At 37.0% G+C, this 25,176-nt stretch overlaps 1 protein-coding gene across 2 annotated transcripts in view; it reads left to right on the forward strand.

Annotated features, from left to right (window-relative positions):
- Positions 1-25,176, forward strand: part of Spop (speckle type BTB/POZ protein) — an 88,895-nt gene that overhangs the window by 24,980 nt on the left and 38,739 nt on the right. The window contains exon 2 of one of the 2 annotated variants that reach the window (XM_058571530.1): positions 15,914-15,959. The exons of the other annotated variant lie outside the window; for it this stretch is intronic. The gene's annotated coding sequence lies outside the window, so the exon portion shown is untranslated. The remainder of the gene's footprint in view (positions 1-15,913; positions 15,960-25,176) is intronic. 2 annotated transcript variants of the gene reach the window in all.

Consider the following 25,176-nt stretch of genomic DNA (forward strand, 5'->3'; position numbering starts at 1 on the left):
CAAATCTGAGTTTTGTTTTAATTTTTTTTTTTTGGAAATTTCCTCTTGAATAAGATATTTTAACATTAGCTGCCGCAGTCTGGCTGGGCACAAAATCACGAGCCACTCACAGCCTTGTAGATTAAAACAGCAATTCTTTATTCCTGAACTCACACCGGCACCCTACAAACACGTTCTGGGCAAAATCCACACTCTCCACCGGGCTCTGAATCCCAAAACACTCTCTGAATCCCGAGGGAACTCAAGGAGCAGGCACGCCTGAGGCAGTAGGATACGCCCTATTCCCAGCAGGGTACACCTTAAACCTGGAAAGGCCCTAAATCCCGATCCGCCCTAAACCCTGATCCACCCTAAACCCGGATCTGCCCTGGTCCTTGAGCAAGGTCACCTTTCATGCAAACTCACTGCAAATGACCTGGGTCCACCATGGAGAGTCCTTCCTCTAAGCAACATGGAGTAGGCTGACAAAGAAATTGCAATGCGTCATTCCTACTTGGCAATGGCTCTCAGCATCTCCCCACTTCTGATTAATTAAACAACAAGCAATGTGGCTTAAGGACGGTGCCTGGTAGGTTGTCCAGTTCACCATATGGTTCTTACCCGTCATGGGAAAAACTGACCTCTAGGCGTCAGCCTCCTGTCTTAGGTTGATACCACTGCAATTGGATCATACCTGTCACTGACTACTGGTCCAGCATACAGCCATACTTGTGGAATGGCCTATGCACCAGTTTGGGGGGGGGTGAGGTTCTTCCCTCACCTCTGTTGGCCCCCAAATTTGGCCTTGGTGCCAGTGGGGGGGTAAGGTTCTTTGCCTCACCTCTGTTGGCCCCCAAATTTTAGACCATCACTAGCAGAAGGGAAGAGGATACAAAAATGCCACGACACCAAGCCAATTAACAGCTCCTTTGGAAAAATTGCATCACTGGTGACACCATCAGCAAAGATATGCCAGCACTACCACAATTCGCTGCACCAAACGATAGTTCACAATGCATACAAGTGATACATAGTCCAGGCAAGTTCTGCAAGCAGTTCAAAGCGGAGGAGTCTATCAATATGTCCATTTCCTCCCAAAGTAAATCGACTCCTTGATTGAGCATTACTTGTTGAGTTATATTCATTGATGCATCAGTTTATACAGTTTACAGTTTATACAGTTTATACAGCTATCATATGGTTTTATCTTAGTCTTCACCGGCACTGGGATGGAGATAAGAATTCTGGCAATGATGCTAAAGAGACATTATCCTAAACAGAATTATTAAAAATAATGAAAAGGAAAGGTGAAAGTAAACAAACAGATCTGTTAACCTCCTTTAAAAACAATCCTTAACAGCTGTTTACCTAATTTAAACCATTTAAATCACGTGAATAAAAAAAAAATAATAATTCGGATCCATTTTTTCATGAGCGCTCCTCATATAAGAAATATGGACATACGCACACACAGACATACAACACAAAACACAAGAGTGCACACAAACGTACAACACATAAGACAATAATAAAGGCCTTGTAGCTTTACCTAGGTGAAATCTCCATTGCAATGTTTAAAAACTCCACAGTCAAAAAATAAAACTGATCAGAAAAACATTAAACTAGGTTTGTATGAGCTCAAAAAATAAAATAGAACTTTATGATGTGGGAAAAGGCAATAATAAAATAGATATTGAAAAAAGCATTCTGGTTAATCACTGTCACAGATGTAAGAATAGCCAAGCTGGAGCTCTGGATATCAGCTGTTATGGATTTGAGTCAAATCATCATCTTTTTGGTCTGTAGAAATTGTTTTGGTTAGTCTCTCTGGAATCCAAATCGGCTGCTATTCTCCCTGTGGAAACACACAAACAGAACCTCAACTCCAGACAATCACTGGGTCAGGACCTTTCCATTGTCCTGTTAGAATATCCTTCCAAAGTACCTTAGGCTTATGTACATTTTTTGGATACATATGCCTTTCCGCAGCACTAAGTCCTGATGAATCCAAATTTAAAAAGTTTAGAGTAAAAACGGTTATTTTAAGTTTATCTTTGGGGGATATATACCCCTTTCCAATTCCCTCTTTTTTGCTTTAATAAGTATATGTCTGTATCTAAAAGTTGTCTTAGCTTTTTGCATTTTCTATCTGAAATACCTTACTTGACATTTTCAACCATTTTTTATCTTATTTCTATCTTCTAGTTTCCCCCCCCCCCAAGGTTTGTACATTCACCCTTAGTTGCTTTTTTTTCCTCTTAGTTTTCTTTTGTTTCCTATTTTGTGGGTTTAAAATTATTGTCTTCCTACATCTTTTTTATCTTCCTACATCTTTTCTATCTTTTTTTCTTTTTAACTTTCTATACTTCTGTCTTTAAAGTTTTTCACTTCAAATTTTTAATCTTCTTTATCTAAGTATCTTTTATCCTGTTATCTTCCCATTTTCATGGGTTTTCTTTCCTCCATCATGAAGGCATCTTAACCACCTTCAATATAACCTTTTAAAGCCTTCCAATTATCATCTATACTGTACTTTTAAATGTACTTTTTCACCACCTGCAGCTTCACTCTTTTAAACGAGGCTTAGATTCTGTTTAAATCGCTTAATGTTAGTTTACATGGCTGCCCTTCAACTAAAGGCTTTTTTTTTTTTACTCCATTAAGAAGCTTTGTCTCAATCTGCCATGTACAAATATCTTTTTTTTTCTTTCTTTCTTTCTCAAGCTTTTAAAGTAAGTCTAGTTTCCTCAAAATCTTTTTAAATGGCATTTTACAACTTTTTACTTTACCACACAGAGATTATCTCATCTAGAAACATATCTTTTTCTTTTAACCTTCCATATTAAAATATATTTTCACATCTTCAATCTTTTAATATCTCTTTTCTAGCTGTTAACCCTTTTTATAAATTCACATTCTGAAACAACTCTTATAAAATTTCTGATTTAGACAAATTACTCCACTTTAATAAGATGAAATACTTTCATGTTTTTTATGATACTATAATATTATAATTGAAACCCAACTGAAACTTCTTATACTCTTTGTATATAAATTACACATGATAGAATCTTAACTTAGTAACCTTGTTTTAGGAAAGACACAGACACAAAGCAATATTAAACTTTTTTCCATTTACCAATTTATGAAAACACACATAATGTTTAAATATATTACCTTATGGAACTTAATAAGTAAAGAGTACTTGATTTTATATTTAGTGGTTGATATTTTAACACTTTAGCTTTGTAAATTAATCAGATGTCTGTAAAAACCAAGATCTTGGACAAATGTAGTAAACAGAACTAGCCATCTCTTTCTTGTTGAAGAAAAATCCTTCTACAGGATACCATGATGGTCCCATTGATAAACTTAATAACTCGTCTTTAAAAAGCCATGGGCTACATTTTTGTATTGTATCAACATATGTCCTAACTGTTCTTGGTCTTACTGGGGTGCCTCCTTTCTCTAACAATTTCTCTTCCTCGGAGGCGAACAACTTCAAACCTTGAGTCAACCATTTTCCCCAATTTGCCTGAGAAAGTTCTAGGAACAGGCAACTTGAAATAAAAACAAAATAAATCAAAACAAGAACACATTGTTTTTTGAAATGCTCACCCATTCTTTCTCTCTTCCTCAAGAGCGAGAAATTTCACTTACCTCCAAGTTTCAGGCGTTCCCCGTACGGGCCACCAAATGCTGCAGTCTGGCTGGGCACAAAATCACGAGCCACTCACAGCCTTGTAGATTAAAACAGCAATTTTTTATTCCCGAACTCACACCGGCACCCTACAAACACGTTCTGGGCAAAATCCACACTCTCCACCGGGCTCTGAATCCCAAAATACTCTCTGAATACTCAACGGGAACTCAAGGAGCGGGCAGAGGCAGCAGGATACGCCCTATTCCCAGCAGGGTACACCTTGAGCAAGGTCACCTTTCATGCAAAGTCACTGCAAATGACCTGGGTCCACCATGGAGAGTTCTTCCTCTAAGAACATGGAGTAGGCTGACAAAGAAATTGCAATGCGTCATTCCTACTTGGCAATGGCTCTCAGCAATTAGCTATGGCAGGAACTGAAATAAAGATCATAGTTTCATTCCAGAGTAAAGAATAAAAGTATTATCTTTTGCCAACTACAGTATAAAGACATTGTGAATTAGCTAAATGAACATTAATTTTAAAAGTCAAAGTTTATAGACGTTAATTATCTATAGAAGTGATTGGGTTAATTACAAGTAATATGAAAGTCTCAAGAATGTTGGACATCAGTTTTGAAGCTGAATTTGAAAGTTATTTGCATCACATGATCTGATTGGATAAAATATTCTGGTTGCAATGTCAATAACCAATAAGTGTGCACTTTGGTTACATGTCTGCAACCAATAATGACCTATTAATGGTTCTCTTTTATGTCATAATAGTTTGCATTTAACATAGTAACCCAACCAAACATTGCTTCAGTTTGTTCTTGACAGTGTAATTGGCAAGCTGTGTGTTAAATTGAGTGTCTTTGGATTTGACTTTTGGACTAGTTTCAAGTAGTCATTGGTCCATTGCCACGTTATACTAATCTCTAATCCAAGAAACACATTCTTATGTATCTTGGAAAGAGTGGATAGTGTTGTTTGAGGCTTACCTCTTTTGTGTGATTGAGATTTTTTCTTTGGTGTAAAATTTTCACTTGAAAATTTTTTACTTAAAACTGTGTAGTTCAGTCTGATAAACTGGACATTGAACTCTGGTAAGTAGAATTTGTTAGCATCTAGAAGACTTTCATAATTTTTCAGTTACAGTCAGTCTTAAAGGGCCTACCCATATACCTGCAGGTAAGGACTTATTTATATCATGGGTAGGACCCTTACCAAATAACCCTTATTTGACTTTTCATCCTATTAATGTCACTTCCTCTCCTTTTCTATTGATATCCTATTGGATGCCTAGAACTGTTTGCTGTGAGCCCAATATCTTCAGCTGAGCCCTTACAATAATTTGTGGCATAGTTATAGTAAGGGCTAGAAGACAAACCTTCTTTTTAAAAGATATTTCTGGTCTACGATCCTGATTGGCTAGTTTTATGTGTAGGTTTTTAAGGTTGGCCTTGATTCTGAGTGCTTCCTGTTAATGCCTAAAATCATAGGGCTTGTGCTTTAGTGATCACTGGGAGCTTAGTTTTCTCAAGAGATTTAATATTGGATGCATCTGGTTTATGTGAGTGAGGAAAGAATATGGTGGGAAGTCTTATGAGTTCATAAATTTTATTTTTTCACTTATAAATTTAAAGGAACATCTGCTGAAAATATACAAATTGGATGTATGTTTCCTGATTCTGTTTTTTTTTTTTTTTGAGGTGCGAGTAACTGTAGCTTGAACTCAGGGCAATCAACCACTGAGCCACATCCCAGCCCTGTTTTGTATTTATTTAGAGACAGGGTCTCACTGAGTTACTTAGCGCCTCACCATTGCTGAACTCACCATCCTCCTGCCTCAACCTCCTGAGCCCGTGGAATTATAGGCGTGCACCATTGCACACAGCTCTATGTTTTTTATTTGTTTGTTTATTTTTGGAGTGGGGAAGCAGGTACTGGGATTGAACCAGTGGGAGCGTAACTACTGAGTCACATCCCCAGTCCTTTTTTATATTTTTATTTAGAGACAGGATTTCGCTGAGATGCATAGCGCCTCACTAAGTTGCGGAGGCTGGCTTTGAACCTGTGATCCTCCTGCTTTAGCTTCCTGAGCTGCTGGGATTCCAGCTTGTGCCACTGCCTGGCTCTGATTCTGTAATATGCATTTTTTCACATTTCAGTGTAAGGACAAAATATTTTTAAATTTTGCATGATACAGTTGAAGGTGTAATAAATATAATAGTTACAGGAAAGTAAAATGGGAACTTTGTGTATATTTATTTTGATTTTAGGAGATCATGGGAACCCACCCACACCCACACTCTTAGAGTTGCCTGTTGTTTATATGGTCCTTTGCAAATACTTTCTGTAAAATTAAGGTGATAATTTCCAAAGTGGATACTATGAATTAATTTAAAAGTTGTTTACTGGGTATCTACTACATTATAGACGTTGTACCACTTGTTTAATTTAAAAATGTAAAATCATTCTAAGAGCTGCTTCCTGTGTGTTTTATTAACACATTTATCAGGTCTGGTATCATGCACTATCCTTTTTAATTTGGGGGTAAACAGTTGACTTAATGGGAACCTTGTCAATGACAAAGACAAGGAACTAAATTTACTTTTATGTGTGCTGATAACATTCTCTGAAAGCGGACAGATTATATGTGGAGGAATTTAGCCACTGCTTGTTTGCAATGTTGTGGATTAAACCCAGTGTCTCAAGCCTTCTACCACTGGCTGAGCTACAGCCCCAGCCTGCAATACACCTTATTAAATCCACATTCTGATCTAAGACAGAACTGGACTTTTTGTGGAGTTTCATAGAATTTACAATATAAATTGTTTGCCTATTCTGTGAATAGAAATTTATTTTCTGTCAATATCTTTTTTTACAAGCATCACAAGGAAATATCAACACTTAAATCTTGTAAGCAACCAGCAGGCAAGTACCATATATTATGTTTGCTATATTTTTGGTTGGAGTTTGTCAATAAAAGATTTGGCTGTTTTTTGTTTATTTAAGTCTAAATCTCACTGTTTCTTGTACTTTGCATGTTTGTACCCATTCTTTTTTTTTTTTTTTTTTTAATTCTCTCTGTCTATCCTGAATGGATAGTGAACTAAGAGGTAGATGCTCAGTGGGGAATCACATTAGAAGCATATATTGATAACTTTGGAGGGCAATTAGAAGTATCTATCAAAATAAAGTGTGCAGGCTCTTGGGCCTCCTTGTACTTTTTTGTTCAGGTATCTCGCTCATGTCTTGCATGGGTAAGGGAACAGGTTCCCATTGGAGGACTGGGCTGACTCTGAAATAAAAGCTATGAAAGTAGAACCAAGATACAGCCACAGAAGACCAGAAATATGTTTTACAGAACAGGGGCAGTGCCAGGTTAAGCCAATCAGAGGGGGGTGTGGGTATTGGTGCACTTGCCTTATTTATATCGGTATGTATCAAGGGTAGATATAAAGTTTCAGTGTGGGAGGAGTCTTCTCTAGGTGCTTGCTTTTTCTCGGAAAATAGGATATAGGTGTGTGTGGGGGGGGGTAAACAGGCTGTTTGGCTCTTAGTAGGTCATGCCCATCTCAAGTGCTGTGCTAGTGCTTAAGATAAAACTAGGCAGGACACCATGTGAAACAGGCCTTCTCAAACCAGCAGGTTTACTGCTGGGAGTTCCTGATACCAGGCTTTCCTGTCTAATGCTTCAACAACCACTTGTATTTCATGCACAGGTACACTTGTTTGCCACATAGTTTGTGAGAAAAATCTGAAACCACCAGGTGTGGTGGCACAGGCCTGAAATCCTGGCAGCTCTGGAGGCTAGGGCAGGAGGATCAGGAAGCCAGTCTCAGCAAAAAAGCCAGGAGCTAAGTAACTCAGTGAGACTCTGTCTCTAAATAAAATACAAAATATAGCTAGGGATATGACCCAGTTGTTGAGTGCCCCAGAGCAGAGTTCAATCCCCAATAACTACCCCTCCACCCTACCCCCCCAGCCCCCCCCCCCCCAAAAAAAATCTGGAAACCACACAGCATGGTGCAGTAGAATTCTTTACAACCTTTAGAAAGAATAAGTATATGTATGGCCTACAGGGAATTTGCTGGTACATGCGTTTTTTGTTTGTTTATTTATTTTAATTTTAATTTTTTATTTTTTTGAGAATACAAAACAAACAGTGGTTGTTTTAGGCTTTGGAGGGACTCAGGAGTCTAGGAGGAAACTTATTTTTCAATTAAAGCTTCCTGTAATTTTTGAATTATGTTGTGTGTGTGCTGGTTTTAGTTTTTTAAAAGAACATACGAAGACAGATAAAATTTTAACAGTCTTTCCAAAGCATTAGAGCTTTAGCACTGGTTATGACTTTAGACATTCTTACACAGTTGTGCCTTTAATTTACAGATGAGAAAATTTAGATTTAGGGATGGGACTGTGGCTCAGCAGTAGAATACTTGCCTTGCATGTGTGAGGCCCTGGGTTGTATTCTCAGCACCACGTATAAATAAATAAAGATCTATCAACAACTAAGGGAAAAATATTTTTTTTAAAAAGATAGATTAGATTTAGCTAAGTATCTTCGAAGATTGCACTAGAATTCAGGTCCCAAGGATAGCAGTAGCTTATGAATGTATTGACTTGTTTTGTTCTTATTCTAAGTTTATTTAACTGATGGCCATTTCTCATGGTGAAGAATTGATTTTGGAAGACCCAATAAAATGTTGACCTTTGTAAGACAATTCTTAGAGTAACAACCTCTAGCAGTAATGATAAAATGTTAACTCTTCCCACATTTTAGAACATTGAAGTACTCAATACCTTAAAAGTGAATTTATGTATGAAACTTTGAAGTATTTATTTGAATGAATTTGTATCTAGCGTCTGGAGATTCCCTGTTTGATTTAAATATCTAGCTGACTATTCTGTATTTTTAAAATTGATTTTTATTTATTTATTTTTTTTTCCACCAGTGTCTAGGGGTGAATAGATGGCTAAGATAGTCTTGTGGTATCTAAATGGCTTGCTATTTAAAGGCAAAATTATCTGTAAGAGATGGTGGAAAGGGGCTGGAGTTGTGGCTCATTGTTAGAGCACTCACCTAGCACATGTGAGGCACTGGATTCAATCCTTAGCACAACACAAAAATAAATAAAATAAAGGTATTATGTCCAACTATAGCTAAAAAAATAAAAGAGATGGTGGGAAATTGCTTAAAGAAGGAAATTTTATGTATTGAGGAGAAGCTCTCAGTTATTGAATATATGAAAGTTCTTTTAACTCTTCAAGACCAGAAACATTTTTGCATTCAAACCATCCAAAGAAGTTGGTCATGAGGCCAGGCTTGGGAGGCTAAGACAAAAGGATCCCAAGTTCAAAGCCGCCTTAGCAAAACCAAGTTGCTAAGCAACTCAGTGAGACCCTGTCCCTAAAGAAAATACAAAAAACGGCTGTGGATGTGGCTCAGTGGGTGAGTGCCCCTGAGTTCAATCCCTGGTACCCCCAAAGATAAATAAATAAATTGGTTATGGTAAGATTGACAGTTAAGTATGGAACTATTGGGGATATAGCTCAGGACCTAACATGCACAAGGTCTTGGGTTCAATCCCCAGCACCATTAAAAAAAAAAAAAAAAAAAGTAAACCTCATGTTTTGGGCTGGGGTTGTGGCTCAGTGGTAGAGCACTCGCCTAGCAAGTGCGAGGCTCTGGGTTCGATCCTCAGCACCACATAAAAATAAATAAATAAAATAAGTATGGAACTGGGCATTCAGACTACATTCAATGAGTATTTTTTGATTAATCGAGTTTAGGGCTCAAGCAGTAGAAACCCATTTATTAATGTTAAGATCAATTGTTAGATTTGAAATTAAAAATCTACTTGTGACTCTTCTACTAGCATAGGTGGAGAAAACATACTTTTCCAAAATTTAATTGATACATAGTCATATCTCAAAATACTCTAAATATTTGATAATAATTTGACTAGGCTGACATAAAAAAATCTGCTTTGAAGCAAAGAATTTTCAGGAAGTAAAGAAACCTTTCACATATTGAACATCAGAGTCAAATTAATTTTTCTGTGCCGTTTTAATTAGTAAAGGTTTGGTTGAGTTGAGAAGGAGAAAAGGTTGTAGGAGCCAAGAACAAATAGATTTGCAAATTTATCTTTGTAACTCTGTATTCTTAAGAAGGAATCCAGTTTGTATAGCCACTTTAATTAATTTTTTTAAACATTTATCTTTTAGTTGTAGGTGGACACAATATCTTTATTTTTATGTGGTGCTTCATGCATGCTAGACAAGCACTCTACTTCTGAGCCACAATCCCAGCCCCACTTTAATTAATTTTGTCATGGATGTAGACTGAGCAGTGGAACTGGGTGGCTTAATATGAACAGATAACTTAATTTGGTCACATTAGATAAAACTGGAAAGCTAGGTTGGGAGTATTAATGTTGCACGTATTTTTTGGTTCCTAGTATCTTTTCTGGTAATGCAGAAAATTTGGTTGGTTCCTTGATTCTACATAGTGCCTCACCAATATCTTTCTTGAGTTATTACAGTTTATCTGTCATTGAGCCTGACATCCTTAATTATAGCCTGATTGTATCTCACTAATGTATTATTTTTCATTTTACTCACTTTGAAATACTTGATTCCTTGGGGCTGGGGTTGTGCTCAGTGGCAGAGCACTCGCCTTGCGCATGTGAGGCACTGAGTTCAGTCCTCAGCACCACATAAAAACAAACAAAATAAAGATTTTTTTTTTTTTAAAGAAAGAAATTCTTGAGCCCAACATCTCCTTTTTATAGCAAAACTGTGGGGAATGATAGTCTGACTTCTGGTCTTTGCTCTTCTGCATGTAATAAATACATCATTGGGCAAGCCACTATTCTGGTTTGGGGTTCAGTTTCCTGATCTCTAAAACAAAATATAGTTCTAGATTTGTTTTATTAATTCCTTTATTCATCAAACATTTATGAAGCACCTTCTGTGTGCCAGACATAATACAAGATGCTCTGGGTACAGTCCTTGTCCTTGAAGAGTAATCCAATTGAAAGAACTTCTTTCATTTTATTCAAAATACACATTTTTTGGTGGTGGTGCGTGGGGATCAAGCCTAAGGCCTTGTACTTGCCTGCTCTCTACTATTAAACCACATCCTCAGTTCATTTTTTTTTTTTTTACTTTATTCAAATCAGCTTTGTCTTTTACTTCTGGATAATCATGGGGTATTAACAGTTTTCTTGATTTTTTACTATAACCCTATAAAATATTTATTTAAAATGGTATTGTTTATATTTTCATCTCTAAAAATACTCATGTCTTGCTGGGCACAATGGAGAATGCCTATAATCCCCGGGGGTTAAGAAACTGAGGCAGGAGGATTGTGAGTTCAAAGCAGCCTCAACTTCTTCATGAGGCACTAAGCAATTCAGCAACACCCTGTCTCTAAATGAAATATAAAAAAGGGCTGGGGATGTAGTTCAGTGGTTTAATGCTCCTGGGTTCAATTCCCAGTGCAACAACAACAACAACAACAACAACAAAAAAAAACCCTCATGTCTCTACCCTTTTTTATTTGTAAGCCAGTTTCCATTCTGGAAAATAACCCCAGCTCTCTGGTTCCATTATGATCAGGTTTTTTGTTTAATTAAAAGAAAACAAACTATCTGTATCCTACAGAATAAGACTTAGTGAGCAAAAAATAGTGATTTTTCTTTTTTTTTTTTTTTGCAGTGCTGAGAACTGAATAGAATAAGATTTAGTAGTCAGAAAAACTAGTGATTTTTTTTTTTTCTTTTTTAAAGTTCAGGGTTTGAACCCAGGGTCTTGTACATGCTAGGCAGGTTCTCTATCACTGGGCTATACTCCCAGCCCTAAACTAGTGATTTTTTTAAGGCAAATAAAAAGTAAAGGCAGAGTCTAGAGATGTGGTTTTACAGTTTTCAAAAAGAAAGGCCTGAATAATATTATCAGAGAATTTTCAGATATTAGAGTATGACTTTGTTTAAAAACTTTATACTCAAAGGAAAAAGAAATTTTGATAGAGATTCTGTTGAGTGCTAAAAAGTCAAGACCAGGGAGCTGCTTCTGACTTGATATATGGGCATTATCTTAACAGAGCCCCACTGTACAGGCTCTAGTTCTTAAGTCAGCAGGAATAGAAGTCATTATTTTAAGTGCACCCAGAAGATTATCAGGCTAGACTGTAGATGGTGTAGTGAGTAAATTGATATGAAATAAATTCATAGAGGAGCAGGGTAGTTCTACTAATTTTGATTATGGTCAAAGATGTGACTTTTGAACTGAAGCCTGAATAACAAGCGGCAGCAATGAGAAGATCTAGAAGAGTCTTCCAGGCTGAAGGAAAGAGTGTGTAAAGTCCCTGAGATGGAAACAAGCTTTGCTTGTTTAGAAAGAAGGCCAGTAGTGTGTTTGGTCAGGTGAGTAGTAAGAGGCAGGGGTAGGTGATGAATTTGGTATCATGGGACAGCTCTTTTATGAGGACCCTATAGAGTTAAAGACATCGAATTTTATTCTAAATGTGGTTAAATGGAGGGAGGTACATAGTTTGATTAACATTTTAAAAGCTTCCTATGCCTGCTATGTGGAGAACAGATTGGTGCAAAAGAAGCTGGGAGATCAGTTAGGAACCAGTAAAATCTGGTCAGGTGAGAGAAAATGGTGGCTTGAACAGAAATGGGTAATTGAGAAGCAGCACAGCTTACAAGTCTTGCTGATTGATAGAATATGAAAAGATAGGGTTCTTGGCTTGAGCGTCTTGGTTGAAGATAGTGCCAGTTAGAATTTTAGTCATTTTAGACACCTCAAATGAATATAATTAAGGAATTGTGAAAATTGTTCTTTTTAATTCTATAGGCTTATGGCAAAAAAGTGATAGAAATCTCTAGGGAGGAAAGACATTGGCTTCTTAGAAACTCAGACTAGAAAATTACTCCAGCATGTTAGAGTACTTTTTAATTAATTAATCTTTTGTAGTAGAGATTGAACCCAGGGGCACTCTACCACTGAGCTACCTCCCCAGGCCTTCTTAATTTTTTTTTTTTTTTTTTTTTAGACAGGGTCATGCTAAGTTGCAGGGCTGGTCTAGAACTTGGGATCCTTCTGTCTTAGCCTTCTGAGTTGCTGGGATTATAGGTGTGCTTCACTGTGCGTGTTTAGATGTTTTATTTTTTAAATTAAAGATGATGAGATGCTAATGCATTAAAAGCCATTGTAAAAGAATTAGGGCGTAGCTGGGCATGGTGGTGCTCACCTGTAATCCCAGCAACTCAGGAGGCTGAGGAGGAGAATCCCAAGTTTGAAGCCAGCCTCAGCAACTGAGCAAAACCCTATCTCAAAAATAAAAGAAAGGGCTGGGGGTGCAAGTCAGTGGAAGAGTGTCCCTGAGTTCAATTTCCCAGTACTGCAGGATGGGGTTGGGGGAGAGGATATAGGGTTTGTTTCTAAGTTCAGTCTTGGAAGTAGGCAAAAACCCATCAATGATTTTCTGAGGTCTCCATTAATAAGGGTGTTTAGTATTCATTAGAACTAAAAAGCATTTGTAGAGTTGTCACTTGAAAATTAAAACCAGAATTGAAAGCTATATTATATTAATGTGTCTTCTCATATTTTTCCAATTTCTGCATGTTGAATAAAAGACTATACTTGATCTAAGAATCAGCAAATCATAGAATTAAAAAGTACTGGATTAGTAGTTAAAAGATTTGCATTCTAACCCAAGTCCCTTAATACGCATGTGACCATGACAAATAGAAATCTTTGTTTCCTTATTTGTAAAATACTTGCCCTGCATGGCTCACAGAACTGTTGAAAATCCCAAATAAGATCATGAATGAAGACCATGAAGCTTTGAAAACAGTACTACTTTTGAGGGGTGTAACTACAGTATAAAGACATTGTGAATTAGCTAAATGAACATTAATTTTAAAAGTCAAAGTTTATAGACGTTAATTATCTATAGAAGTGATTGGGTTAATTACAAGTAATATGAAAGTCTCAAGAATGTTGGACATCAGTTTTGAAGCTGAATTTGAAAGTTATTTGCATCACATGATCTGATTGGATAAAATATTCTGGTTGCAATGTCAATAACCAATAAGTGTGCACTTTGGTTACATGTCTGCAACCAATAATGACCTATTAATGGTTCTCTTTTATGTCATAATAGTTTGCATTTAACATAGTAACCCAACCAAACATTGCTTCAGTTTGTTCTTGACAGTGTAATTGGCAAGCTGTGTGTTAAATTGAGTGTCTTTGGATTTGACTTTTGGACTAGTTTCAAGTAGTCATTGGTCCATTGCCACGTTATACTAATCTCTAATCCAAGAAACACATTCTTATGTATCTTGGAAAGAGTGGATAGTGTTGTTTGAGGCTTACCTCTTTTGTGTGATTGAGATTTTTTCTTTGGTGTAAAATTTTCACTTGAAAATTTTTTACTTAAAACTGTGTAGTTCAGTCTGATAAACTGGACATTGAACTCTGGTAAGTAGAATTTGTTAGCATCTAGAAGACTTTCATAATTTTTCAGTTACAGTCAGTCTTAAAGGGCCTACCCATATACCTGCAGGTAAGGACTTATTTATATCATGGGTAGGACCCTTACCAAATAACCCTTATTTGACTTTTCATCCTATTAATGTCACTTCCTCTCCTTTTCTATTGATATCCTATTGGATGCCTAGAACTGTTTGCTGTGAGCCCAATATCTTCAGCTGAGCCCTTACAATAATTTGTGGCATAGTTATAGTAAGGGCTAGAAGACAAACCTTCTTTTTAAAAGATATTTCTGGTCTACGATCCTGATTGGCTAGTTTTATGTGTAGGTTTTTAAGGTTGGCCTTGATTCTGAGTGCTTCCTGTTAATGCCTAAAATCATAGGGCTTGTGCTTTAGTGATCACTGGGAGCTTAGTTTTCTCAAGAGATTTAATATTGGATGCATCTGGTTTATGTGAGTGAGGAAAGAATATGGTGGGAAGTCTTATGAGTTCATAAATTTTATTTTTTCACTTATAAATTTAAAGGAACATCTGCTGAAAATATACAAATTGGATGTATGTTTCCTGATTCTGTTTTTTTTTTTTTTTTTTTTTTGAGGTGCGAGTAACTGTAGCTTGAACTCAGGGCAATCAACCACTGAGCCACATCCCAGCCCTGTTTTGTATTTATTTAGAGACAGGGTCTCACTGAGTTACTTAGCGCCTCACCATTGCTGAACTCACCATCCTCCTGCCTCAACCTCCTGAGCCCGTGGAATTATAGGCGTGCACCATTGCACACAGCTCTATGTTTTTTATTTGTTTGTTTATTTTTGGAGTGGGGAAGCAGGTACTGGGATTGAACCAGTGGGAGCGTAACTACTGAGTCACATCCCCAGTCCTTTTTTATATTTTTATTTAGAGACAGGATTTCGCTGAGATGCATAGCGCCTCACTAAGTTGCGGAGGCTGGCTTTGAACCTGTGATCCTCCTGCTTTAGCTTCCTGAGCTGCTGGGATTCCAGCTTGTGCCACTGCCTGGCTCTGATTCTGTAATATGCATTTTTTCACATTTCAGTGTAAGGACAAAATATTTTTAAATTTTGCATGATACAGTTGAAGGTGTAATAAATATAATAGTTACAGGAAAGTAAAATGGGAACTTTGTGTATATTTATTTTGATTTTAGGAGATCATGGGAACCCACCCACACCCACACTCTTAGAGTTGCCTGTTGTTTATATGGTCCTTTGCAAATACTTTCTGTAAAATTAAGGTGATAATTTCCAAAGTGGATACTATGAATTAATTTAAAAGTTGTTTACTGGGTATCTACTACATTATAGACGTTGTACCACTTGTTTAATTTAAAAATGTAAAATCATTCTAAGAGCTGCTTCCTGTGTGTTTTATTAACACAGTTATCAGGTCTGGTATCATGCACTATCCTTTTTAATTTGGGGGTAAACAGTTGACTTAATGGGAACCTTGTCAATGACAAAGACAAGGAACTAAATTTACTTTTATGTGTGCTGATAACATTCTCTGAAAGCGGACAGATTATATGTGGAGGAATTTAGCCACTGCTTGTTTGCAATGTTGTGGATTAAACCCAGTGTCTCAAGCCTTCTACCACTGGCTGAGCTACAGCCCCAGCCTGCAATACACCTTATTAAATCCACATTCTGATCTAAGACAGAACTGGACTTTTTGTGGAGTTTCATAGAATTTACAATATAAATTGTTTGCCTATTCTGTGAATAGAAATTTATTTTCTGTCAATATCTTTTTTTACAAGCATCACAAGGAAATATCAACACTTAAATCTTGTAAGCAACCAGCAGGCAAGTACCATATATTATGTTTGCTATATTTTTGGTTGGAGTTTGTCAATAAAAGATTTGGCTGTTTTTTGTTTATTTAAGTCTAAATCTCACTGTTTCTTGTACTTTGCATGTTTGTACCCATTCTTTTTTTTTTTTTTTTTTAATTCTCTCTGTCTATCCTGAATGGATAGTGAACTAAGAGGTAGATGCTCAGTGGGGAATCACATTAGAAGCATATATTGATAACTTTGGAGGGCAATTAGAAGTATCTATCAAAATAAAGTGTGCAGGCTCTTGGGCCTCCTTGTACTTTTTTGTTCAGGTATCTCGCTCATGTCTTGCATGGGTAAGGGAACAGGTTCCCATTGGAGGACTGGGCTGACTCTGAAATAAAAGCTATGAAAGTAGAACCAAGATACAGCCACAGAAGACCAGAAATATGTTTTACAGAACAGGGGCAGTGCCAGGTTAAGCCAATCAGAGGGGGGTGTGGGTATTGGTGCACTTGCCTTATTTATATCGGTATGTATCAAGGGTAGATATAAAGTTTCAGTGTGGGAGGAGTCTTCTCTAGGTGCTTGCTTTTTCTCGGAAAATAGGATATAGGTGTGTGTGTGGGGGGGTAAACAGGCTGTTTGGCTCTTAGTAGGTCATGCCCATCTCAAGTGCTGTGCTAGTGCTTAAGATAAAACTAGGCAGGACACCATGTGAAACAGGCCTTCTCAAACCAGCAGGTTTACTGCTGGGAGTTCCTGATACCAGGCTTTCCTGTCTAATGCTTCAACAACCACTTGTATTTCATGCACAGGTACACTTGTTTGCCACATAGTTTGTGAGAAAAATCTGAAACCACCAGGTGTGGTGGCACAGGCCTGAAATCCTGGCAGCTCTGGAGGCTAGGGCAGGAGGATCAGGAAGCCAGTCTCAGCAAAAAAGCCAGGAGCTAAGTAACTCAGTGAGACTCTGTCTCTAAATAAAATACAAAATATAGCTAGGGATATGACCCAGTTGTTGAGTGCCCCAGAGCAGAGTTCAATCCCCAATAACTACCCCTCCACCCTACCCCCCCAGACCCCCCCCCCCCAAAAAAAATCTGGAAACCACACAGCATGGTGCAGTAGAATTCTTTACAACCTTTAGAAAGAATAAGTATATGTATGGCCTACAGGGAATTTGCTGGTACATGCGTTTTTTGTTTGTTTATTTATTTTAATTTTAATTTTTTATTTTTTTGAGAATACAAAACAAACAGTGGTTGTTTTAGGCTTTGGAGGGACTCAGGAGTCTAGGAGGAAACTTATTTTTCAATTAAAGCTTCCTGTAATTTTTGAATTATGTTGTGTGTGTGCTGGTTTTAGTTTTTTAAAAGAACATACGAAGACAGATAAAATTTTAACAGTCTTTCCAAAGCATTAGAGCTTTAGCACTGGTTATGACTTTAGACATTCTTACACAGTTGTGCCTTTAATTTACAGATGAGAAAATTTAGATTTAGGGATGGGACTGTGGCTCAGCAGTAGAATACTTGCCTTGCATGTGTGAGGCCCTGGGTTGTATTCTCAGCACCACGTATAAATAAATAAAGATCTATCAACAACTAAGGGAAAAATATTTTTTTTAAAAAGATAGATTAGATTTAGCTAAGTATCTTCGAAGATTGCACTAGAATTCAGGTCCCAAGGATAGCAGTAGCTTATGAATGTATTGACTTGTTTTGTTCTTATTCTAAGTTTATTTAACTGATGGCCATTTCTCATGGTGAAGAATTGATTTTGGAAGACCCAATAAAATGTTGACCTTTGTAAGACAATTCTTAGAGTAACAACCTCTAGCAGTAATGATAAAATGTTAACTCTTCCCACATTTTAGAACATTGAAGTACTCAATACCTTAAAAGTGAATTTATGTATGAAACTTTGAAGTATTTATTTGAATGAATTTGTATCTAGCGTCTGGAGATTCCCTGTTTGATTTAAATATCTAGCTGACTATTCTGTATTTTTAAAATTGATTTTTATTTATTTATTTTTTTTTCCACCAGTGTCTAGGGGTGAATAGATGGCTAAGATAGTCTTGTGGTATCTAAATGGCTTGCTATTTAAAGGCAAAATTATCTGTAAGAGATGGTGGAAAGGGGCTGGAGTTGTGGCTCATTGTTAGAGCACTCACCTAGCACATGTGAGGCACTGGATTCAATCCTTAGCACAACACAAAAATAAATAAAATAAAGGTATTATGTCCAACTATAGCTAAAAAAATAAAAGAGATGGTGGGAAATTGCTTAAAGAAGGAAATTTTATGTATTGAGGAGAAGCTCTCAGTTATTGAATATATGAAAGTTCTTTTAACTCTTCAAGACCAGAAACATTTTTGCATTCAAACCATCCAAAGAAGTTGGTCATGAGGCCAGGCTTGGGAGGCTAAGACAAAAGGATCCCAAGTTCAAAGCCGCCTTAGCAAAACCAAGTTGCTAAGCAACTCAGTGAGACCCTGTCCCTAAAGAAAATACAAAAAACGGCTGTGGATGTGGCTCAGTGGGTGAGTGCCCCTGAGTTCAATCCCTGGTACCCCCAAAGATAAATAAATAAATTGGTTATGGTAAGATTGACAGTTAAGTATGGAACTATTGGGGATATAGCTCAGGACCTAACATGCACAAGGTCTTGGGTTCAATCCCCAGCACCATTAAAAAAAAAAAAAAAAAAAGTAAACCTCATGTTTTGGGCTGGGGTTGTGGCTCAGTGGTAGAGCACTCGCCTAGCAAGTGCGAGGCTCTGGGTTCGATCCTCAGCACCACATAAAAATAAATAAATAAAATAAGTATGGAACTGGGCATTCAGACTACATTCAATGAGTATTTTTTGATTAATCGAGTTTAGGGCTCAAGCAGTAGAAACCCATTTATTAATGTTAAGATCAATTGTTAGATTTGAAATTAAAAATCTACTTGTGACTCTTCTACTAGCATAGGTGGAGAAAACATACTTTTCCAAAATTTAATTGATACATAGTCATATCTCAAAATACTCTAAATATTTGATAATAATTTGACTAGGCTGACATAAAAAAATCTGCTTTGAAGCAAAGAATTTTCAGGAAGTAAAGAAACCTTTCACATATTGAACATCAGAGTCAAATTAATTTTTCTGTGCCGTTTTAATTAGTAAAGGTTTGGTTGAGTTGAGAAGGAGAAAAGGTTGTAGGAGCCAAGAACAAATAGATTTGCAAATTTATCTTTGTAACTCTGTATTCTTAAGAAGGAATCCAGTTTGTATAGCCACTTTAATTAATTTTTTTAAACATTTATCTTTTAGTTGTAGGTGGACACAATATCTTTATTTTTATGTGGTGCTTCATGCATGCTAGACAAGCACTCTACTTCTGAGCCACAATCCCAGCCCCACTTTAATTAATTTTGTCATGGATGTAGACTGAGCAGTGGAACTGGGTGGCTTAATATGAACAGATAACTTAATTTGGTCACATTAGATAAAACTGGAAAGCTAGGTTGGGAGTATTAATGTTGCACGTATTTTTTGGTTCCTAGTATCTTTTCTGGTAATGCAGAAAATTTGGTTGGTTCCTTGATTCTACATAGTGCCTCACCAATATCTTTCTTGAGTTATTACAGTTTATCTGTCATTGAGCCTGACATCCTTAATTATAGCCTGATTGTATCTCACTAATGTATTATTTTTCATTTTACTCACTTTGAAATACTTGATTCCTTGGGGCTGGGGTTGTGCTCAGTGGCAGAGCACTCGCCTTGCGCATGTGAGGCACTGAGTTCAGTCCTCAGCACCACATAAAAACAAACAAAATAAAGATTTTTTTTTTTTTAAAGAAAGAAATTCTTGAGCCCAACATCTCCTTTTTATAGCAAAACTGTGGGGAATGATAGTCTGACTTCTGGTCTTTGCTCTTCTGCATGTAATAAATACATCATTGGGCAAGCCACTATTCTGGTTTGGGGTTCAGTTTCCTGATCTCTAAAACAAAATATAGTTCTAGATTTGTTTTATTAATTCCTTTATTCATCAAACATTTATGAAGCACCTTCTGTGTGCCAGACATAATACAAGATGCTCTGGGTACAGTCCTTGTCCTTGAAGAGTAATCCAATTGAAAGAACTTCTTTCATTTTATTCAAAATACACATTTTTTGGTGGTGGTGCGTGGGGATCAAGCCTAAGGCCTTGTACTTGCCTGCTCTCTACTATTAAACCACATCCTCAGTTCATTTTTTTTTTTTTTACTTTATTCAAATCAGCTTTGTCTTTTACTTCTGGATAATCATGGGGTATTAACAGTTTTCTTGATTTTTTACTATAACCCTATAAAATATTTATTTAAAATGGTATTGTTTATATTTTCATCTCTAAAAATACTCATGTCTTGCTGGGCACAATGGAGAATGCCTATAATCCCGGGGGTTAAGAAACTGAGGCAGGAGGATTGTGAGTTCAAAGCAGCCTCAACTTCTTCATGAGGCACTAAGCAATTCAGCAACACCCTGTCTCTAAATGAAATATAAAAAAGGGCTGGGGATGTAGTTCAGTGGTTTAATGCTCCTGGGTTCAATTCCCAGTGCAACAACAACAACAACAACAACAACAAAAAAAAACCCTCATGTCTCTACCCTTTTTTATTTGTAAGCCAGTTTCCATTCTGGAAAATAACCCCAGCTCTCTGGTTCCATTATGATCAGGTTTTTTGTTTAATTAAAAGAAAACAAACTATCTGTATCCTACAGAATAAGACTTAGTGAGCAAAAAATAGTGATTTTTCTTTTTTTTTTTTTTTTGCAGTGCTGAGAACTGAATAGAATAAGATTTAGTAGTCAGAAAAACTAGTGATTTTTTTTTTTTCTTTTTTAAAGTTCAGGGTTTGAACCCAGGGTCTTGTACATGCTAGGCAGGTTCTCTATCACTGGGCTATACTCCCAGCCCTAAACTAGTGATTTTTTTAAGGCAAATAAAAAGTAAAGGCAGAGTCTAGAGATGTGGTTTTACAGTTTTCAAAAAGAAAGGCCTGAATAATATTATCAGAGAATTTTCAGATATTAGAGTATGACTTTGTTTAAAAACTTTATACTCAAAGGAAAAAGAAATTTTGATAGAGATTCTGTTGAGTGCTAAAAAGTCAAGACCAGGGAGCTGCTTCTGACTTGATATATGGGCATTATCTTAACAGAGCCCCACTGTACAGGCTCTAGTTCTTAAGTCAGCAGGAATAGAAGTCATTATTTTAAGTGCACCCAGAAGATTATCAGGCTAGACTGTAGATGGTGTAGTGAGTAAATTGATATGAAATAAATTCATAGAGGAGCAGGGTAGTTCTACTAATTTTGATTATGGTCAAAGATGTGACTTTTGAACTGAAGCCTGAATAACAAGCGGCAGCAATGAGAAGATCTAGAAGAGTCTTCCAGGCTGAAGGAAAGAGTGTGTAAAGTCCCTGAGATGGAAACAAGCTTTGCTTGTTTAGAAAGAAGGCCAGTAGTGTGTTTGGTCAGGTGAGTAGTAAGAGGCAGGGGTAGGTGATGAATTTGGTATCATGGGACAGCTCTTTTATGAGGACCCTATAGAGTTAAAGACATCGAATTTTATTCTAAATGTGGTTAAATGGAGGGAGGTACATAGTTTGATTAACATTTTAAAAGCTTCCTATGCCTGCTATGTGGAGAACAGATTGGTGCAAAAGAAGCTGGGAGATCAGTTAGGAACCAGTAAAATCTGGTCAGGTGAGAGAAAATGGTGGCTTGAACAGAAATGGGTAATTGAGAAGCAGCACAGCTTACAAGTCTTGCTGATTGATAGAATATGAAAAGATAGGGTTCTTGGCTTGAGCGTCTTGGTTGAAGATAGTGCCAGTTAGAATTTTAGTCATTTTAGACACCTCAAATGAATATAATTAAGGAATTGTGAAAATTGTTCTTTTTAATTCTATAGGCTTATGGCAAAAAAGTGATAGAAATCTCTAGGGAGGAAAGACATTGGCTTCTTAGAAACTCAGACTAGAAAATTACTCCAGCATGTTAGAGTACTTTTTAATTAATTAATCTTTTGTAGTAGAGATTGAACCCAGGGGCACTCTACCACTGAGCTACCTCCCCAGGCCTTCTTAATTTTTTTTTTTTTTTTTTTTTAGACAGGGTCATGCTAAGTTGCAGGGCTGGTCTAGAACTTGGGATCCTTCTGTCTTAGCCTTCTGAGTTGCTGGGATTATAGGTGTGCTTCACTGTGCGTGTTTAGATGTTTTATTTTTTAAATTAAAGATGATGAGATGCTAATGCATTAAAAGCCATTGTAAAAGAATTAGGGCGTAGCTGGGCATGGTGGTGCTCACCTGTAATCCCAGCAACTCAGGAGGCTGAGGAGGAGAATCCCAAGTTTGAAGCCAGCCTCAGCAACTGAGCAAAACCCTATCTCAAAAATAAAAGAAAGGGCTGGGGGTGCAAGTCAGTGGAAGAGTGTCCCTGAGTTCAATTTCCCAGTACTGCAGGATGGGGTTGGGGGAGAGGATATAGGGTTTGTTTCTAAGTTCAGTCTTGGAAGTAGGCAAAAACCCATCAATGATTTTCTGAGGTCTCCATTAATAAGGGTGTTTAGTATTCATTAGAACTAAAAAGCATTTGTAGAGTTGTCACTTGAAAATTAAAACCAGAATTGAAAGCTATATTATATTAATGTGTCTTCTCATATTTTTCCAATTTCTGCATGTTGAATAAAAGACTATACTTGATCTAAGAATCAGCAAATCATAGAATTAAAAAGTACTGGATTAGTAGTTAAAAGATTTGCATTCTAACCCAAGTCCCTTAATACGCATGTGACCATGACAAATAGAAATCTTTGTTTCCTTATTTGTAAAATACTTGCCCTGCATGGCTCACAGAACTGTTGAAAATCCCAAATAAGATCATGAATGAAGACCATGAAGCTTTGAAAACAGTACTACTTTTGAGGGGTGTGTTACACAGCTGCAGCATTTAATGCAAAAGGTCTTTGGAAGGCCTTAGAGGAGACCAGAAGGTTGGGGGTGGGAGTGCACAGGTTGTAAGTCTCCTGTGAATTTTGAGGTTGTGATTTCCATTAGACTGTAGTACTCAACTGTATAGACGTATTCTAAATGGCTTTGTAATTCTTAGTCAAAGGGATTTGTGAAACAGATGACCCTGAATAAATTTAAATGCTATAAAAATAAAGTGTACAAGTTTGATTTTACTTCCTTATTTGATAGTCAGAAATTTATTTCTAAACATAATGCTAAAATGAAAAGCAGCAAAAAAGGGGGGGTAGTGTTTTTTACTTTTTAACTTTTTTGCCGCTTTATTTTACCTTCGGGCTGTGGAGTGGGATGTTATTTGGTTTATTTGGGAATATCTTTTCCTTTAAGTGAAAAGTATAAATATGCCAGAGGCATGCTGGCAGTTTAAAGCAGTTGGTCATTGAGAGAAGGGAAGAGGAAAAAAAAATAGTTTGGAACAGGACATGTAAAAGGAAGAGAGAGGACAAAACATTTGAAAGAAAAGACTTAAATTATTTCAAGAAAGCAAAGGACAAAAAAGTCTCAAGTGTTCTTTCTTAAATCTGTCTTTGAGTTTACAGATACTAAAATTTGAGATGATTAGAGGAGGAGGAATTGGTCCTTACAGATAATTAAATAAAATTGAGGAAAGGGAGGACAAATTACTTTAGGAAGTTAGAATGGTGGAGAGGAAAGAGAAGGTGCTCTGTGGTAACAGTTTCCTTATAAGGATTTACAGTCTCTCCAAAGATCTGTTGGATTGCTTCTGAGCATTATTTTTATTTAAGAAGTGCTTTCTTACTAAAGTGTATGTTTATTCCCTTTGCCTAAGTAACCTCAGTGCTATGTAATTCCCATCAACTATAGGAAAAATATTTTACCAACATAGGATTTTCACTAATAAGATAATTTGGACAATTCATTGCCTTTTTAAATTTTTGATTTAGACTACAGTATTGACTGTTCTCACTGGGCACAGTGGCACATGCCTGTAATTCCAGTGACTTGGAAGACTGAGGCAGGAGGATGGCAAGTTTGAGGGCAGCCTCAGCAATTTATTGAGGTCCTAAGTTATTTAGTAAGACCCTGTCTCAAAAAAGTCGGGGGGGGGGGCGCTGGGGTGTAGCTCAGTGGTACAATAGTACTGGCTTCGATCCCCAGTACCAAAAAAAAAGTATTCAATAAAATAAAATATTACTCCGGCTGGGCATTGTGGCACACACCTATAGTCCCAGTTGCTGGAGAGTCTGAGGAAGGAAGATCTCTTTTTTGGGGGGGCAGTGGGAGGTACTGAGGATTTAACCCTAGGGGCACTTTACCACTGAGATATATAGTTCAAATATAAATATGTAGATATTTGTTTGTTTATTTTGATACTGGGGGTTGAACTCAGGACACTTGACCACTGAGCCACATCTTCAGCCCTATTTTGTATTTTATTTATAAAGACTCACTAAGTTGTTCAGTGTTTCGCTATATATTTTATTTTGGACAGGGCCTCGCTAAATTACTTAGGGCCCCTCTAAGATGCAGAGACACACCTTGAACTTAAGATCCTCCTGCTCCATTGTGCTTACCCAGGAGGATCTCTTGAGTTCTTGAGGCCAACCTGCACAATAGCAAAACCCATCTCAAAAAAAAAAAAAAAAAAAAAACCAGTTCTGATGTTCTGAGTTTTGTTTGTTTTTGACGTACATTTTTTTTTTCCTGGTATTAGGAATTGAGCTCAAGGATGCTCTTTTATTCAGTCACATCCCTAGCCCTTTTATTTTTTATTTTGAGATGGTCTTAGTAAATTCTCTGGGCTGGCCATGAACTGGGATCCTCCTGCCTCAGCTTGGGATTCAGGCATGCATCACCATTCCCTGCTTTTGTTGTTGTTTTTAAAGCTTTTCTACTTTACCATTCCCTGAATTCATTGATTTGAAATGTTTTATTAAGTCCAGTGTGGTGGTACATGCCTATAATCCCAGTGGCTTGGAAGGCTGAGGCAGGAGGATTACAAGTTCAGAGCCAGCCTCAGAATTTAGCAAGGCCATGGGTAACTTAAAGAGACCCTGTCTCAAAATAAAAAATAAAAAGGGCTGGGGATGTGGCTTAGTAGTTAGGCATCCCTGGGCTTAATCCCTGGTACCAGAAGAAAAAAAAGAAGACTTCTAAAAAGATAATACAAACATAATTATATATTTCCCCTAACAAATGTGTA

Source organism: Marmota monax, unplaced genomic scaffold, assembly GCF_021218885.2.
Source record: "Marmota monax isolate L192 unplaced genomic scaffold, Marmota_monax_Labrador192_F-V1.1 WCK01_AAM20220418_F8-fsc00064, whole genome shotgun sequence".
In the NCBI taxonomy this organism is placed as follows: Eukaryota; Metazoa; Chordata; class Mammalia; order Rodentia; family Sciuridae; genus Marmota; species Marmota monax.